Source organism: Protopterus annectens, chromosome 12.part0 (assembly GCF_019279795.1).
Source record: "Protopterus annectens isolate FY-2018-M chromosome 12.part0, PAN1.0, whole genome shotgun sequence".
Taxonomy (NCBI): Eukaryota; Metazoa; Chordata; order Ceratodontiformes; family Protopteridae; genus Protopterus; species Protopterus annectens.
The window spans coordinates 584,451,949-584,472,458 of record NC_056746.1 but is presented as its reverse complement, the minus strand read 5'-3'; positions in this window follow the sequence as shown (position 1 = coordinate 584,472,458).

The following is a 20,510-nucleotide window of genomic DNA, read 5'->3' as shown; positions in this document are numbered from 1 at the left end:
AATTCATATGTCCTTTTACTGGAATTTATTTCAACATTATCCTCCATATAAAATCACTCACTTCCTCTAGCTTTTAAAAAAGTCTTTCTTGTTTCTCCAGCTGAAAAGAATAAGGAAATGTCTCCAGTGTCCTGGCCAAAGTACCCTTAACCAGTATGAGTACCACCTCGTCTCCCCTAAAAACAGAGTGCTGGGTTAATGAGACTAACCTAGTCAACAAAACATAAAGTAAAAATAAAATTAACTGAATAAATAAAATTCAATAAAAAATAATAATAAAATGAAACATTGCAGATCCTGTGGGAGTATACAAAGATATTTTACAGTTTTACATAGATATTCACCCTTATATGACTAAAACAGTTGTTTATGTCAGTGGATCGTTTTTCATGTGTGTTATTTATCTATTTACAGGCCAAGTCATTTTCCATTTTTATGTGTGTGACTAAAAAAATATATGTTGAGAATTTGTTTTTTTTATTTGTTCCTTTCCAAATTCATTGAGAATATGCTGTATGGTGGTGGTACTTTATGGCGCCAATTGCATTTTAATAAGGATTAGAACATGGCAGTGTCAGAGAAACCGAACATCTTTGGTTTGGCATCACACACTGTGGAGTGCTGTTAAAGGGAGAGACTAAAGAACATCACAATACCCTTCATTCTTTTGCTCTATAAATCCCCAACGTGCTGTACAACTGCCCCTTCACAGAGCTTATGAAAGTACACTTGTACTAGCATGCATGTGATTGTGCATATAACAGTTGGTCTGTAGTTGTATGAATAGTGATGTATTTTCAGGTTTGTAACTTACAAATGGGGCAAGAGAAAAAAAGTAAGAAGGGGCTAAGTCCATCTTAATGGTTTGGGCAATAGCTGCCCACCCCACCACACATCACCAGCTATAAATTCTAGTATAGCTTTTCAAGATACAAGAAGGAGGTTTTCAAGAATTAATATTCTTATTGAGTAACCTCCCAGAAGCAAGGTTACCTTATGATACGATGCAAGGAGTCATTCTTGGCTTTTGAAGGCCACTTGGTTTAGAGTGGGTATTGTGGTTAGTCTTAGGTCTATGCAACTAACCACTGAACAGGAAGGACAAGAATTATTCATTCATTTATTTATTTATTTATTTTACATTTGTTGACCGGGTTAGTCCAACTGAGCCTAGTGGCTCATTTTCAGCAGAGACCCGGGGAGAAAAGCTTAACAATAAAATACAATTTAAACATTTTTTAAATATAACACAAACAGATGTCAAGTTAATTAAACAGAACTACATTAGGTAACCATAATTCAGCGATATCTAGACATTGCATAAAATATCACAAAGTAAGGGTTAATTGGAAACTAGTCCTTTTCAAAATGCATTAAATGATCTGACAGAAAGTACCACTTTTCTGAAAGGGGACTGTGCAGTGGAACAAACTGCTGTCTGACCATGTAGTTAATTTATATGTAATTATTGGGATGTAAAGGTGAAGCTTCCCATGTACTGGATACAGGTAGAACTTTCCCTCTTCAAAAATGTGTGTTAAAATTTTTTTCATGAAACTTAGAAGTGCTGAACTATCATTGATTAAAACATCTGGTAGCATGATGTTGTTGCTGTTGTGTAGCACTTTAATATATTTTGCATGAATACATATTTTATGTATTTTTGCAATGTAAACTATTATAGTACAACATATCTGTGTGTAGGTTACACTGGGCTTATTCATGACTGATATGGGTTGGTCACTGAATGACTGACTGATTTTGATATCTCCAGCCTTTGATCTTAGGATATCAGGAGAATTATCTTTGGATCTGTGCAGAATTAGTTTGAGGAAAGTTCCTGGTGCTGAATATACCTATTAAATTCCATTGCATATCATAATGTGATACAGAAAGGAGTCAATATATATTATGAGTCAATATATATTACCTACCCATATGGCTACATCTCATATGTAGCTGCTGCATCCTCCCACTTACAGCTGCTCAAACCCTTCTAGCAGAACCCATCACTGACTCAGGATATCTGCTCCAAATTCTACTGCACTCACTTCTTGAAAAATATTTTTATCAGGTACAGGTTAAAGTTAAAATCTTCAGCTGCATTTAATGGTCCATCATCCTTCCTCTAGCCTTGTGCAAGTTCCAAAATTGTTCAAAAGCACTGATTTTTCTGGTGCATAGCCTTATTCATACTTCAGTTTTCACTCCACATTATTACTGTAAAAAGACAGCTTTGGATATGTAGGTTTTTGTTGACAATATAATATCTTAACTCTTTAATATATTATCCAGCTTTATCATAGCTTTCCTCCCAAGAAGCAAATGTCATTTATTATTGTAGTGGCAGTCACCAACTACAGAGATATTTGAACAAAGGAAAATAAAATCTTTCAGTGCCTCCACTTCTTCCCTATTTATTTGATAGAGCTAAATAACATACTCATTTTTTTTTTGTTAAACTGATATCAGCATTTGTGCTTACCACTTTCACCTTCATGAACAATATTGTCAATTCTTCATCGCTCTACATCACTTTCATCCATCATAGTGGTATCTTCTACATATCTGGAATTATTAACATTGGTCCTGGTGATTTTAATTCCAGCATCTTATTCATCTAATTCATCTAACCAAGGATTTCACATGATATATTCAGCATAAAAATTAAATTAAGAAGGGTGACGATGTAAAGCCTTGTTGCATTTCATTTCCAGTCTTAAAGCAATGTTTTGCTTTTTGATATTTGTATAGATTCTTCAGAGGCAAGTATCATGACCCAACAAACCCATTTATTTGAGAGATTCTCACAGTTTATGGTCTATGTAATCAAAGGCTTTATAGTAGTGAATAAAGCATAAGTAAATGTTTTTTTTCTTAAATCCGTTGCTTCCTGTAGTATTCATCAGATGTTGGCAATTTAATTTCTGGTGTCTCTTCTACTTCTAGTAGCTTTTATATCCAGAAGTTTTTGCTATATATTTCTGGAACCTGGCTTGCGGGATCTTACACATCACTTTGCTAACATGTGAAATGTGCAGTTCCTCAATAACTTAAGCACACTTTAGCATTGCTAAGTGTAATGCCTGCTCTGTGTTTACAAATTTATTACAGAATTACATGCACCATAGTAGCAGACTCATTATGCACTATTTTAAAATATCCAGCCAGCATTTCATCACATCCTGCCATTAGGAAGGTTTTCTAGGGCCCATTTGATTTCAGTCTCTAGAATGTCTGGTTCTAGATCTGAGAATATGCCACTGTATGTAACAGTGATGTCAGGGTCTTTCTTAGATAATTGCTATGTATATTTCTATTTTAATATATTTATGCTTTTGTTAAGTCCCTCCAATACCTATCTGTTATTTTGCCTGTTTTGTATAGCTGTTTCTTTTAATACTGCCAAACAACTTGAAGAGTTCTTTTGTCTTTTCCCATTATTTCCTCCCAGTTCATTCAGGCACTGCTGATTTATACATGCCTCCTTATCTATCCTTGCTAGGTTTGGAATTATACATTCAGCTTAACATATTTGATGTACTTCCATTGTCATTTTCTCTCCTTTTCATGGCCACTTGTAAAGCCTCCACAGGCAAACATTCTTGTTTTAGCTGTTTATATAGGCCTCTTCTAATTCTGACTGGAAAATATACAGCCAGTTTGATCTATCATCTAGTGATAGTCATGTATAAAACACTCTCTTGGGCTGTTGAAAGAGACTTTTTGCTATAAATGGTGAATAATCTTGGCAAAGTTCTAATAGTCTGTGTCACACTTGATTTCATACATCAGGCTAAACTTGTCAATTTTTCCAGCAGTTTTCTAACTGCTGACTTTAGCATTTTGATTTCTGAAGGTGAATGCAATGTTTTAAATATGTCTAGAAGGTGCCGCAGATTCTCGTAAAACTAGTCAATATCCTCCTTCTCCTCTTTGGGATATATAGTTGATGCCTAAACTCCCATCACTGTAATGCTGAATGGATTGCCTTGAAGTCTGATTGAGATCATTCTATTATTTCATGGGTTATAACCAACCACTAATTTTCTTCCCAGTTAATAATTATAGGGCTACTCCATTTACTCTGCAAAAATGTATTTCCTATAAAATCCGATAACTATCTGCTACAATGCAACTCATTCCAGTCCATTTTAGCTCACTAATTCACATATTTATTGTTGTCATCTCATTTTTAACCACACTGGGTTTACCTTGCTTCATAGTCCGTATGTTCTAAGTTCCAGAGGTGCATAATTCTTTGCAGCATCTGACTTCTTTCTCTCCCTGAGCACAACAGCAGATGCGTGCCCAGCTGGCTTTCATACTGCTGTGTCATAACCTCTAACACTGTTTGCACGTGTTCTCATGTTCTTCTCCACTTAGTAGGCTAGACACCTTCAGTTCTGAAGGTCCCACCTTCGTAAGTCATACCCACGTGTCTCTGGTTGATTTTTATAACTGTCTTTGGCATAAATACTGGAGTAGACTGCCATTACTTTCACCTCTGAACTGTATTTAGTCTGATATCTCTGCTATGGTCTGCTTGTCTTAGGTAGCCCTAAATTCTATAACTCATTCACATTAACCCCTTTACTATAACAGGATAATAGTGCAGAAGGGGCCCCTTGTTAGTCTCCCCTTAATTATCTATTTATAATAATGGTGAATATTAAAATGAAAACAAATAAAATCTACCTTATTAAGAACTGTGTTATAAAGCAAGGCTCATTTTCAGGGATTAGGAATATGTGTGGTGGTGCACCTGTGGATGACCAAAGCACAGATGTGGCAATGACAGATAGAGGCAGGTCTGTGGGAGGAATTAGGAAGTCCTTCCTAGTGGCCAGAGGCATGGCATTTTAGGTTCAGTATATAAAGATTCAAATTACTGCATTGCAGCAACAAAAAGATCCTGGTGTATAATATCGTCGGGGGATAGCTAATGATAACAATTATGAACAATTATGAATGAGGCCCTTTAGTCATTGTCCTACCTGGAATGGACAACCATAAGTATCCTGGAGGACTGTGGAAGTAGTAACCAGATATATCATCAGATAGTGACACAGTCCTAAAGCAAATTTGTAATGCTAGTGTTGTCACAGGTAATGGCCTAGGTATTGCATACACTTTTAGAGGCTGTAAAAAGTAAGATGCATAGGTTTTCTGGTGGAAGCACTCAGAAGGGTGTGTTAAACAGATAGGAACAATGTAGTCAACATTTAAAAGGACTTTAAACTGTTACTATTTCACAGCAGAAGTGGAGGGGAGAGACAAGGAAATGTTTGTAAGATGTGAAGTAGCCATTCTTCTTCAACTCCACAAGTTTCCTATTCTCCCTGAGGAGCTAGAGCCCTGAGTTATTCTTTGAACTCTTGTGCCTTCTTTCCAGTCAACTTACAGGTCTTCAGACTAGTCTCTGTTAACCTTAGAGCCTTCTCTTACCACCAGTACAAGGTTCAATCCTGACCTCCAGCCAATGTCTGTATGGAGTGTACATGTTCTGCCTGTGATGTTCCTTCCACTTCCCAAAAACATTCTGAGTGTTTCCACCTCAAACTCACCCAAGAATGGAGCTGTAGGCTGCAGCACAGACCCTAGATGGTACCTTATAGGGGGAAGAGTTGTCAAGACCAACCACTTTGGACATCAACTGTAGTACTCAGTATCATGAAGATAGAACATGAATCACAGACTGTAAGCCATGTCACGGCTAGCCACTCAATGGTGTAAAAATTGGCTCCTGGTGATTTGGTCAGGTTGACTAATGCATTAATGGCACTGCATAAACAGTGAATAGTTGCCTAAGAAAAAATGCAGGTATAACACCACCCCCAAATATTTACCTCAACACTTGAACAGGCATTCATACTTCTTCCTATTAGGCAATTTTTCAGCATCCGTTCAGGTGCTGAAAAACAGAGAAAAGAGAAAAAAGCATGTCCACTTCTGCAGTAAAGTGAGATTACCAACTAAAATTCTCACATTGCTGTCCCTTAATGGTCACCAAAGTGCCCACCATCATGGCAGCAACTGAACCCTGATACTTTGTCACTAAAGTGAGATTATGGAGATATTCCATACACATCAGTACAACTAAAATTCACACATTGCTCTCTTAATGGCTGCCAAAGTGCCTACCATTTCATCAGTGACTGAACCCTGATACTTCTACAATAAATGAGATTACAGCCTAAAGATATTCCATACTCTAAATTAAAACTAAAATTCTCACATGCATGTATAAATTAATTAAAGCAATGTGTATAAAGTGCAATGCTTTTCCCAAACAAGCTGTAGAAGGGCAGCTAGATGTGTAATAGCTAGGCTGTTCCCCACACCCCTCACCTAATTACCTTTATTTCAGACAAACACCTCCATCCTAACCCAGTGCCATATAGTTTCCACATCTATTTGGTAGTCCACCTATTAATCCTACACTGCAGATACAGCATTCCTTAACCTTGCAGGGACAATCTGCTTGAATACTCACTGCAAAGGTGACTTTTAATTACTAACGTAATAAATGCCTGACTCATGCTGAATAACTTTAAGAATTATCAATACTGATAACTAGTCTCAGGCAGCTACCCAGTCTCCTGAAATTATTATGCTTAGATGGGCTAAATAGAATAGTAATTGCAAAACATAAAAAAAAAAGATTCTCATCCTGAACTTACTCTTTCACACTTTGGGAGATTGACTCTGTATGTATTCACTCTCTATTGGGTGGGCACACTTCATTTGTCTTCACTACACACAGGCACACTCAGTTCCCCTACCATACCATGAATTCCCACCCTCTCCCTCTATCTCTACTTTTATACTTGATCCAATTCCTCCCGCTCCCCCCTTAGCCAATCACAACCCTCAGCTTATTAGCCCATACATCCATAATCACCTAATTATCCAACTCACTCTACTAACTTAACCCCACACTACTCCAGACTTTCAAAACTATAGCTGCCTCTATAATACATGCCCCTCTTTGCACACTGTGCAGTCTGTTCATTTCTATCATTTCTTTCCTTCTCCTTCCCCACTTTTATTTATTTATTTATTTATATATTTATTTATTTATTTATTTTCGTTTGTTAACTAGGAAAGCCCATTGGGCTAGTGTGAGCCCATTTTCAGTGGAGGCCCAGTGAGAAAAGCTCCAAAAACAATGTGCATAATAAAAAAAAAATTGTTTAGGAAGTTAATAACAGCATATAACAATATACAAGAGTAATGAAATAAGAATCAGAAGTAACACTGACAATCTATTCAGTATATCAGACAGATTATAATAATCTACACATACACAGTTTTTTTTTTACATTGTGAGGCAGGATGAGGCACACTGTGCTGTACTTAAGGGTGCATACTTAATTAGGGAGAGTGAAGAAGAGTGTGAGTATCTGAGAGATGAGTCAAGTCAGGAATCAGGTTACCGAGGAATTGGGGATAGTACATGGGCATAGCCATTGAGAGGAGAGATGTTGGTGAAGTGATTTTTTGAATGAGGGGGCATTATTTATGGTCCAGAGAGAAGGTGGAAGGGCATTCCAGAATTTAGCTACAGTGAAAGAGTAGAGGTGTTGGCCTGCGGGGAATTTTGGTCTCTTAACTTGGATAAGTGATAGATTTTCAGATCTTAGAGGTTGGTTTGGTTGAGAAAGAGTCAGAAGTGAAGCAAGGGCTGGGCATTTGGTGGGTTTCTAGATAAGTCTGTGTGCTGTACATAATTGTATCTATGTGAGGTGTTGTGGGGGTTCTAGCCAGTACAGAGATTGTAATGAGTGACAGTGATGGGGAAAAATGTTTTGCCCTGGTCACAAACTTAGCGATTTTTTTATAGCAACTATCCATTTTAGTTTTTAAAGAGGTGGGAAGAAAGAAATAGCCAGGGAATTGTTATGGCTAGGCTTGTATAGGCCCTAGGGCTGATAGCCTAGTACCAACCTATGAACCTATGAACCTATGAACCTATGAACCTATGATTGGATGTTTGTTAGAATGGGGGCACCACAGAGGAGAGAAGGTAGGAGAAAAGTTTGGGTGAGTGTTTTTCTAGTAGAGTAGTTTAAAAAGTGTTTATGTCGGTAGAGGATACCAAGTTTTGGTGCGTTTTTTTGATGTTGTTGTGGATGTGTTGGTCGAAGGTTAAGTTGTCTTCTAAGGTTATGCCAAGTAACTTGGTATGGGAAATTACCTCTAATGCAGTCTTGTTGAAGGAGAAAATGATGAATTCTGATTTATTAATAGTGGTAGTTTTTTGGACATAAAGAGCAAGAGTTTGGTTTTATTTGGGTTGAGGACAAGGTGATTATTTGTCATCCAGGTTTCGGTAATGGAGAAAGCATTTTGGGTGATGGTCAGAAGTTCAGTTTCAGAGTTACCAGAGCAGATAATAGTAGAATCATCTGCATATTGAAGTACAGATCCATGAGTGAGAGCAGAGTGAAAGTCGTTAATAAAAATATTGAACAGGAGGGTTCCTAAAATGGACTCTTGGGGAACTCCGGTGGAAGTAATGAGAAAAGGAGAGAAGGAGTGTAACCATTTGGTGGATTGTTGTTTGTTTGTGAGGTAACTGGTAAACCAGTTAAGGATGGGAGTGGACAAGCCTAGGTGTGAGAACTTGGAAAGAAGGAGAAGATGGGAGATAGTGTCGAAAGCCTTAGAGAGGTCAAGAAAGAGTGCAGTGACAAGTTTACCATCATTGCGGTTGTGGTTAACAGTGTCTAGGAAGGCTAGGAGAGCAGTTGTAGTACTGTGGCCAGGACAGAAGCCATGCTAAGTGGTGGGAAGTAGTTGGTTTTGGGATAGATAATCCATAAGTTGAATTTGAATACATTTTTCCATTATTTTAGCAATAGGAGATAGAATGGTTATCGGGCCGAAATTTGAGATTTCTGAATTATTACTGCCTTTGTGTAAGGGTATGATGTAAACTTTCTTCCAAATGGATGGTACATTGGCTTCTTAGATAGATCTATTTATGAGAATACTTATAGGGTAGCTGATGGATTTGGCTGACATTTGTAGGTATTCTGGGGGTAAGCTGTCTGGGGCAGTGCTACCAGGTTTGAGTTTTAGAAGGAGATCAGTAATAGTACAGTGGGAATATGAGAGAAAGAGAAAGTCTGGGGAGAAGGGTTTACTGGGGAATGGTGTGTTGCTATGGGGTTGTTGTGAGTAGTTTGAGGAAAGGTGGAAGCACTAACTATAGACCTCCTAACATTGACCTCCTACCATCCAAATCTCATATTAATACAATTGCCTTAACATATTCCAGCATGTACATATTCCATCTAATTATTCTTCTACCTTTATCACTGTTAATCTAGTTCACCTCACTAATTCACCACATACCCCAACCTATCAATGTCAATAGATCAAGCTTCCATTCCCAGATATCCTCAACCCTATTTAACTATTCCTGCATTCATATGTATAAGAAATGAATTCACTTCATAATCTCGAAATACTGAAATATTGAATTTCAGTATCTCAAGACCATGAAACCGTATCCACAAAACACTGAAACAACAAAACCCCAAACCCAAAACCGCGAAATTCAAAACACCGAACAAACCACACACACTACACCATACATACACCACAACACCCACATCACAACATAAACAAACAAAACTACACGCATACACAACTCATACACACATAACCAGGGGGGCAAGCCCCCCTGCACCCCCCATGTGGGGGGCTGTGCCCCCACACCCCCCTACTTATATATACTAACTCCGAGATCGCATAAACAGTAAACAAAAGCAAACTCACACATGCACATTCTCCAGTCCCTCACACACACATATCAAACATATCAGCACATTCACATACATTCTAACTTCCACTCAAAACCATTACAAAACACTCACTTACCTGACATAACACCTAGATCCATACACGGCACCGCGCACCATCAACACACAATCCCGGACATTACGTAGCGTAAGGTCATAACCGTGAATTTGAGATATTCAAATTCACGATTATGAACATTCGCTATTGTAAACATTCAGCTTTATAGTCTCGAGATACTGAAATTCGACATTTCAGTATTTCGAGATTATAAAGTGCTCCCATAAGAAATTCCCAGCACACCAGAAATGAAATGCCCACCAACTAAGCTTATACCTAAAAAACAAAAATAAAGTTCAGTTTTTCCTATTTTTCCCATCAAGCAACTTAATACTTAGCGGTGACATTCATCCTGTTACTGGCCTAGCTTATCAAACCCAGCCCATCCACACTTACTCAAATAATACCCTCAGTCCCAAACCCACAAAAATAATCAAAACAACAAAACTACAACTATACAACATAAATCTTCATAGTATAAGGAACGTCTCAGAATTCCATGCATGGATTCACATAACCCAGAAATAGTAGCTGTAACAGAAGCTTGGCTAAAAGAAAACATAAAAGATGAAGAAATTCTCCCACTAGGATACAATATGCTTAGGCTAGATAGAAAGAAAGAAAACAGAGGGATATAGCAATAATATATCAAAATATCCAGGAAATTCATCTAACTACACCTCCTCATAACAATGACACTGAAATACTCCTATCCTCACTTAAACTAAACAACAAGAGCATATGTATCATAGGCATCTATATATGACCAGGAAACAATATCCTAACAACTGAAGAATTCCTTCAATGGGCCTTATCCAAAATAAAACAAGAAACCATTAAACTTGTGATTTTAGCATCAACTGGCAAATGTCAAATAGTAATAGATTCATAGGTAGGTACTAGGCTATTGGACCTAGGACCCATATAAGCCTAGCCAAAAATATATCCTGGCTTTCGCCACCCATGAAAATTATTTTCCTGTGCCCCTGTAGAGCATAGCCACAGAAGTGATCCCCGGGGTGAATTTCCTATTTCCCATCCAATCATCAAGATTTTTCTTGAAGAGTGCTAATGAAAAGCTTTGTTTGATATAGATAGGTAGTTTGTTCAGGTGTATGGTAAGTCTCTGGGACAGGAATCTATCCCTCCAGCATATTCTGTTTTTAATGTGGTGAAAAGGTTTAGGTCCCTAGAGCGTGTAGCTTGGAGGGATTAGCATTTCTTTAAGTGGAACATGTCCAACAGCTCTGGGTTTGACATAGCTTTGTATGTTAGGCAGAGATCACCTCTGAGTAGGCGATATGCAACAGAGTAAAGCTGGAGCTTTTTGAGACGGTCTGCATAGGGCATCTGTTGAGGCCGGTAATCCTCTTTGTGAGGTATTTCTGTGGCCTTTCCAGTTGTTGTAGATGTCTTGTAAGGTACATACCAAAAGGGCCAGTGTACTCTATAATGGGTCTAATGAGTGAAGAGTAGAGGGGAACAATGACCTCTTTTTTCCTGGATGAGAAACCTTTTGTGATGAGGTGTGCCATGCAGTAGGATTTCCTGACTACTGTGGTGATGTGATTATCAAAGGAGAGACTACTATCCACCTGTGTCCCAAGGTCTCTTATCACACTTTTGGTGTTAAGTAGACTACTACCTATGTGGTAGCTCATGGGTACAGAGTTTTTACCAAAGGGGATGACAATGCACTTTTTGGCATTGAGCTTGAGGCCATGGCTTTGACAACACGCATCTGTCTCAGTGAGGCCCTTTTGTAGGATGTCCACATTGTTAGGAGTTTTGATTATGGCTCCTAGTTTGCAGTCATCTGCGAACTTCATTAGCCAAAGACCTTCTGTGTTAGCCTGTACTTCAGTGAAGTAGATACCAAACAAAAGATGACCCAGGACTGCACCCTGTGGTACTGCACTTGTCACTGGTCTGAAGTTGGATTTGGAGTCTGCTACTTTCATAGTGTGGGGTCTGTCAGTGAGCCAGTTGGCAACCCATCTTGTGACATAGGGATTTATACCTAGTTTAGTGAGTTTATCTATAATTCCAGAGTGGGGGATGGTGTTGAAAGCCATGTCAAGATCTAGATAGGTTGTGTGAACCACCTTACCCTTTTCTACGGCTTTGCTGACTGCTTCAAAAAAATCTATCAGGTTTAGGAGGCATGATCTGCCTTTTATAAACCTGAACTAGGTGGGGTCCAGAGTTTGGAGATTACCAATCTCTTTGTTTATAAGTTCCATGAAGATACGTTCCATGGCCTTGCAGACCAGGCTTGTCAGACTAATGGGCCGGTAGTTCCCAGGGTCCATGGTGGCTCCCCCTTTGTGGAGTGGGATAACCATCACTGTGCGCCATTCAGTGGGCACAAAGCCTGAGGTGAGGCTATGACTGAACATGGTACTTAGGTGGGGTGCCAGTTTGTTCTTTAGTTCATGTTGAACGCAGCATGGGATGTTGTCAGGTCCCATGGATGCTGTGTTCCTGGCTTTGGAGAGTGTGTTCTTTACTTGTGCAGCCATGATTACAGGAACTTTGCATTCTTCCGGTATTGAGATAGGCCCTTTAGGGGGTAAGAGGGGGTAAAGTTAGCACTGAAACTATCTGCCAGAATACTGGCAATATCAGTTGGTTCTGTATATTTAGAGCCATTGTGCTGTAACTCAGAGCAGATCTGAGTGTTGCCATTGAGATTCTTGACATAGCTATAGAATGCTTTGTGGTTGTCTTTAGAATCAGTGGTGATTTTGTTTTCGTAACTAGCTTTGGAGGATTTTATGAGGGATCTCAGCTTCTTACTGAGGGTGACCAGGGAGTTCCTCCAATCATGGGATTTTACTCATTTTTGCAACAGTTTCTTTCTTCTGTTGTAGAGTTGGTTTATGGCAGGGGAACACCAGATTGGCTTCCTTTTTTTGGAGGATAGCAACTTGGTTCTGTTAGGGATAGCACAATCCATGCACTCATGCTTATAAAGTGCATTTGTGTAGGATTTAACAGTCATACCTCTATTGTCTGTCTGCATGGGTGTCATGAAGTTTGCCACTTCTGTGTTAAGAACTGTGAAGTTGGCTTTGGAGAATTTTTTTACGGTGGTTTCCCTAATGGGAGTGGGGGCGGGATGTGGACGTCTAGAGCGATTAGCTTGAGGTCGCATCTGACCAACGAGGAATTGACCTCTGGTGTGGAACACTGGTTGCCCATGTTGGTAATGACCAGGTCTAGGATATTGCTGCCCCTGGTGGGGGTGTGGATAAGTTGATCCAAGGCATTGGAATTTATGAATTCCAGAAAATGTTGAGCAAAAGAGTTGATACATGAGTAGTTTTCCCAGTTAATGGTGGGGTAGTTGAAATCACCCATTATTAGGGTGTTGGGTTGTACCCTAATATTTTCCAGTGTATCAAGAAATGAGGAGTGGGAATCCTGGGGCATGGTGGGGGATCTGTAGCTACAATTTGGATTGCAGTCTTGTCCAGAGTTAGTTGCACCTGGATAATCTCGGATGCATTATGCTGAACAATTAGCCTGGAGGTGTGGAGATCCTTAATGAATATGGGCACGCCTCTGCCTTTAGTGTTTCGGTCCAGGTTAGGTGGCTGAAAGGTGTGGTAGGAATTATAGTGTGGTAATGCAGGGGTGCTCTCTGGAGCCTTGAACCAGGTCTCTGTCACTGCACAGATGTCGATGTTCTCAATTTTAAGGAATGCCTCGAGTGAGTGCATTTTGAGGTTTAGACTTCTAGCATTGAGTAGCATTATCCTCAGATTTTGCTTCCTTGTACCTGTTACAGTGGTGAATTTGTCATTTGAACCTTGCCTAAAAAAAGGCACTATAGGGGTGGCAAGAGCCTTAGCTAGTATCTGGAATCCCAAGGGCGACAAGTGCAGGCCATCTCTGGCAAAGGATTGTGGTCTGTCGATCATGTCATCCCAGGCAGACATCGATTAATAACTCAAATGAATCCATAAACATATTTGGTTTCAGCCCAGCTTATCACAAATCCAACTAGATATAATAAGAAATCATCAGAATCCATGACTATGGACTAGATTCTGACAAACTCCCCAAAATAAAATCAGTATCAAGAGTCATCTCCCAGACACTTTAAGTGATCACATTCCAACTGTTGCGATAAGGAATTATGTAAATATACAAAGACAGCACTGGTATAATAAAACACCCTAATTACAGTCCTAAAGCAGTCAAACGGGACACTTTATTCTCCATCCTACTAGCTGAAGAATCTCCTAGACTACTGGCTTTGGTCAGTATGCGCCTTCCATGGCAATTTCCTTCTGTAGCTGTCTGTGTACCATCATGTTGTGCATCACTGCACAAACAGCAGATGTCTTGCAGCAGGTCCCTAGAGCATACTGCACCAGATGAAACCACGCAGGCCTTCAACAACCCAAATCCATGTTTGATGCTGCTGTTAGTCCACATTTCACCATTTCATGCATTTCATTTCACATGGCTGTCAAAATATATGTGTGTTTCAGTGCTTCAGTGTTTCTTAAACTGTGTTAACTTTGGTGCTGTCCAATTATGTGTTTGTCAACACTGATTATGATATAACTGCACTGTCTCTCTGATTTAATTATTGGGGCATGATTTGTTTAGTGATGTGATTTTTTTTCTATGCACTATGTACATCAACATCCTACAGTTTGCTTGTGTTTTTGGTGTCTGTAATATATGCTTTGTGTTCAGTGTTTTTATATTCTGTTGCTACTGTACTGCTTCTGTTGTATGAATCTTTTTCATGGGTTTTGCTTTATTAACAAGTTCCTTATGGTGCCTACATGCTGGCTACCTCTTTCCTTCTGCCATTGCTTATATGCCTGAGGTTTGTGTTTGTGTGCTACCTTTTTTAACACTTTTTTAATTATTTTTTATCATATAAGGTTGTGCATCAATACCCTCATATACATCTGCAGTTGGTTTCATTACCATAATGTTCATATGTTCATAGGTGTGTACTTGGCTAATGGCCCTGGGGCCTTTACGAGCCTAGCCATAGGATTACCCTGGCATAGTGCCACCTGACCTTAGTTCCCAGTGCCTCTGTCGAGTAGAGCCACTGGTCATTTCCATATCATTATATGACCATTTGCATATAATGCTGACAGAGTTATTTAATTGACTAGCTCATCTGTGTTGTCCCTGTCTCTGAATCTACCCCACTCTGCTTGTCACCACTCGCTGCATGTTTTTTTTCTGTTCTCTGGGCATTCACAGCGGTTGATGTCTTCTGTACTGGGGTTTTACAGCTGCTTGTTAGTGCAAGTTTTGTAATAACACAGCTTTTTAATAGGTATGCTGCCTTCAGAGTGAAGTTATGTTCCAAGGGTTGTTATGGTTTCCATAAATGGTTTCCATAATTCTCTGCTGCTCTGTTTTGCCTAGTAATTTTGAGGTGTGTGTGTCTCTTGCTGTATTTGTGATGCTTATATCATTCTGTCATGCTTGCAAATGCAGGTTTTGGTCACCTGCAGCACTGCATATCAACAACACACTGTCCCACTGTTTTGGAGGTTGGGCCTGATGTTATAACTATGTAAGATATCTGCTTCCACTTCTAGAGCTTTATGCCATATAGTTATTTATTTATTTATTTATTTATTTATTTATTTATTTATTTTATTTTACATTTGTTAACCGGGCTAGTCTAACTGGATATATTTCCATTTTCAGTAGAGGCCCGGGGAGAAAAGCTCCACATAGAGATAAACACAGTTACATAGTATACAAAAAATGAGCTGAGGTAAAAAGGAGAAAGGAGGTGGGGATAGACAAATATACAGGAAAACATCATAGGATTCAATATTCACATAACATCATAGGATTCATCATTCACACACAAAAAAAAATAAAAAATGGAAACTTATTTCACATTATTTTATAGGAAGGTTATAAAAAGAGAGTAAAAGAGAAAAGAGAAATATTCAAAATGAAAAGAGTGAGTAGATCAGAAAAAATTATACTTTCAGTAAAAAGAAATGCACCTGAAGGAGGAGAAGGATATTAGAGAGCTAGCACTTATAAAGTGATGGTAGTAAAGCTTGGACAAGAAAAGAAGGAAGAAGGAGAGGGAGAGGGAGGAGTAGAGGGGATTATTGGGAGATCTAGTCGGGGTTACAGCAGGGACATAACCATTGATTTTTAAGGTAAGTTCTGAGTTTTTGTTTGAACAGAACAGGAGTTGGAATAGAAGTAAGTTCAGTAGGAAGTTGATTCCAGTGTTTACCAATGGCGTTAGAGAAAAGGGAGTCACCAGCAAGGTTGTTGGATTTAGTTAAAGTTACTAGTAGTTTACTGGAGGAACGAAGTGAGTTTAGGTTAGAGTAGGGGGTCAGAAGTTTGGAAAGTGCAGGTGTGTTATTAGGTTGATAGAAAGCTCTTTGGACAAAGGAAAGTTGGGAAAGAAGCAACATATTTTCTAATTCTAGCCATTGAAGTTGCTGAAGGTTCAGACAGTGGTGAGTTCTAAATTGATTGCCAGTCACAAATCTAGCAATACTATTATATGTGTTAGCCAGTTTAGAGAGATTGTTTTTCTTCAGGTTAGTGTAAATTGGTGAGGCATAGAGAAGAGTTGAAATAAGGTGAGAGTGGGCAAGAGTAGCTTTGGCTGCCGGGGTTAAGAATGTTCTAATTCTGTAGAGGGAGCCCAGTTTTCTGTTTACAGTTTTAATGGTATTATTGATGTGACAATCATAGGTAAGGTTGTTGTCAATCATGACACCTAGCAGTTTGGTAGTGGAGTCAGCTGATATGAGGGTGCCATTAATACAAAAAACAGGCAACCTTGTATCCGGGAAGCAAGCTTAAACCAAGGTACAAGGTTGCCTGTTTTTTGTTTTCTTTTACAAGGTTGCCTGTTTTTTGTTTTCTTGTGGTTTAAGCTTGCTTCCCGGATACAAGGTTGCCTGTTTTTTGTTTTCTTCAACAGTTTATTTGTTTCCTTTAGGGTGCCATTAATAGATGAGATAGAGAAATCTAAAGTGGGGGACCTAGTAGTAGGTTTAAAGAGGAGGAGTTTTGTTTTTTTAGCATTTAAAAATAGGCAGCATTTTAAGAACCATGCTTCTACTGTGTGGAATACATTTTGAGTAATAGTTTGAAGCTCTGGAATGTTTTTAGCTGAGCAAATAAGAGTGGAGTCATCAGCATATTGTATGCATGTAGCTTGGGGAATAGCTGCTTGTAGGTCATTTATAAAAAGGGAGAATAGGAGAGGTCCAAGAATAGAGCCTTGTGGGACACCAAGAGAAATTGGGAGGAGAGAGGAGAGTTTGTTATCCCAGAGGACTGCCTGTTTCCTATTAGTGAGATAGGAAGTAAACCAAAGGATAGCCTTTGGTTCTAAAGCAAGAGATTCTAGGATTTTTATGAGGAGGGGGTGGTTAACCATGTCAAAGGCTTTGGACAGGTCAATAAAGAGTGCAGAAGAAAGAATATTATTATTGTGGTTTGTGTTTATGAAGTCAGTAAAGGAAAGAAGAGCAGTGGTAGTACTATGAAAAGGCCTAAAGCCGTGTTGACAGGGAGTTAGAATGTTATTTTTAGTTAAGTAATTCATTAGTTGGTAGTGAACACATTTTTCCATGATTTTGCTAGGGGAGACAAGAGTGCTATAGGCCTGTAATTAGAGTATTCATTGGAGTTACCTCCTTTATGTAGGGGTATAATGTGTGAGATTTTCCAGATGTCAGGTATGGTACCTTCATTAATAGTTCTATTAATAAGGATGGATATGGGATAGGCTATAACCTTAGCTGCTTTTTGGAGGAATTCAGATGGAAGTTGGTCAGCCGATGGGGTACATGGTTTAAGTTTTTGGATGCATTTTTGGATGAAGGTGGTGGAGATAGGTTGTAAAGTGAAGGTTGGTTGAATAGAAGCTGCTTGAGCAGGGATGCTAGAATTGTCAAAGGAAAGGTGAGAGGCCAGAGAATTGATAGTATTAGTAAAGAAGGAGTTGAAAGCATTGGCAGTTTCATGGGAAGAATTTTTTTCGGATCCAGAGGGAGAGGGAGTGGTAGTTTGTCCGGGGTGAAGAAGTCTATTCAAGGTTGACCAGAATTTTTGGGGATTATTATGATTAACTTGTTGGAGGTTACTATAGTAGTTTTTTTTGTCCGAAATAATAGCTTTTTTAGTACTATTTCTTAAGTGTCTGAAGGTCTGTTGATCAGAGGGAGATTTACTAGTTCTCCATTTTATCCAGGATTTGTTTCTGAGTAACATTGTGCCTTGTTTCCTTAGATAGCCAGGGGGCGGGTTTAGTTTTGACTCTGATAGTTCTTTTGGTGCATGATTATCTAGGATTGATAGGAATGTGGTGTTAAAATATTGAACAGCTTCTTCAAGAGGAAGAATTTTTAGAGGTTTCCAGTTACAGGCATTTAGTTCAGTGTTAAATAGGATGGGGTTAAAATTTTTATTACTACGAGAGGTTCTGATGGTAGGGGCATTAGTAGCAATATTCTTCTTTCTTATGATATAGGTTAAGTTGTGATCGCTAATGTCATCTGGCAAAGTGCCGGTTTGATATTGTAGCTGTGGTTTATTAACAAGAATCCAATCTAGTATACTTTCTTTGTTGTTAGGTTTATTAATTCTAGTGGAGGTATTTATAGTCTGAGTAAAGCCATGGAGATTAATATGATAGACTGGGTTATTAGTATTAACTGATGACCAATCAAGGTTGAAGTCTCCAAGTATTACAGTTTCTTGTGGGTAGGTGGATGAAGCCCAGCTAAGGAGATTTTCTATAACTATGGAGTTATTTCCAGAAGGTAGATAAGTACCGATAATATATATGGCTTTATTTGGGTTCAGTTGTAGCTTTGATATAAGGAGTTCAGTTTTGGTGTTCTCCAGGGGAGCATAGGGTACTAAGGATATATTTAGTTCAGTCTTAAATATGAGTGCAACTCCCCCACCTTTGCGAGTATTGCGGTCTTGTCTTATAATGTTGTAACCTGGTGGAATGATTTCTGTATCCCTAGTGAGGGGTTTTAACCAGGTTTCCGTTAAACATAGGATGTTGAAAGAGTAATATTCAAGAAGAGAGTGGAGATGGATGACTTTGTTGTTAACACTTCTGATATTAAGGTGTCCTATGAGTAAGGAATGAGCATTAAAGGTTGGTAAATGAAGGGAAGAATTTGAGATAATAGGTGTGGCTTCAGAGGAAATAGTAGAGGGTCCTGGGTTTGGATGTATATCGCCATCTACCAGGGTAGAGGGGTTGTATTTTAAGTGTGGCTTACAGGTAATCAACATTAAATATTTTAGTTTCCTTAACATGAGATTATTAGATTTAATATGGGATAGTCTGTGATATTTGGCTAAGAGGTAGGAAGAGGTAAAAGTAATGTTTGAATGTGTGAACTTTGGGGTTATTAAATCAGAGGCAGTTTGTTTGGAAGAGGTTTTAAGGTGATAATTATATTTTATTTCATAAGAGGTTAGGAGATAGGGTAGTGTGAGTACTAGGGAAGAAATGAACAGGGGTAATAGCTTGGCTGGGTTTTGTTTTATTATAGGGGCCATGGATGGCGTTTTGTTGGTTTTAAAAGACATGCTGAGGAGTGGAGAAAAGGAACTCTCAGAGTAAAGGTTGGGCTAAGACTAAAGTGTAAGTTTGAGAAACTTGGTGGGAAGAGCCAGAGTATTAGCTTAGGAGTAGGGGGGGGGATGAAAAGGAAATGGAATGGTAGTAATTAGTGGGAGGAGATTTACAATTGAGGTCGGTGTTATGGATAGGTGGGATTGCTTAGGGGGTGTGTTAAGTGAGGTATAAGGGTGAGGGTACGTGGGGTGGGTGGGATAAGGGGGTAGGGAGAGGAGCGGAGCGGGGCAGAAACAAACAGTTTCAGGTGAAAGCAATCAGTGAAGAGCAGATCATACAGGTGAGTTAACCAAGGGATATGTGAAAGTTAGATGGCAAAAGTTAGGAGTGAGTAGATGCTAGAAGTAGTAGGGAAAGTAGATAAAGGTGGAGGGGCATAAAGGGACTAACAGAGGGTAAGATAAAGAGAATTTACTGGGGAGGAATTACTTCCAGAGGGGAATATCTATAAGAGAAGGGCACCACCTAGAGGCAACAGCAGGTACTGGAACCGTGGCTACTTACAGGGCTTACTGCATACAGTAAGAGGCAAGGTTGCTGGGGATACTAATGGAGACCTTTGGTCAGTTGGTTGGAAGAAGCAATGTTTGGCTGCTGGCTGACCTGGCTTCGGGTTGTACAGTTAAAGGCTAACAACAGTTATTTACAAATTGCAGGAACTGTAGGACATACTTTCTTCTAACCTTCCAGGAGAGAGCTCCTAAAAGAGGGTTGGCGTCGTTCCTTACAGTAGTATAGGAGGCAGCAGTCTTAGTTAGGTTATTAGATCCCAGACCTAGTAGTGGTCAGGAGGTGAATATAGCTGGGAAAAAGAGGGGAGAAGGAGAAGATTTAAATATAGGGCAAACAAAACCTTAATAACACTCTATCATGAATACAGTAATCACCCTTCTAGGAATACATACAAATCCAGGCTCAATTCCTAGAGGAGAAAAAAGCAGGCAACAGCATACAAAAGCTAACTTATTATCAAATCCTACTCCCACCATCTAGTTCA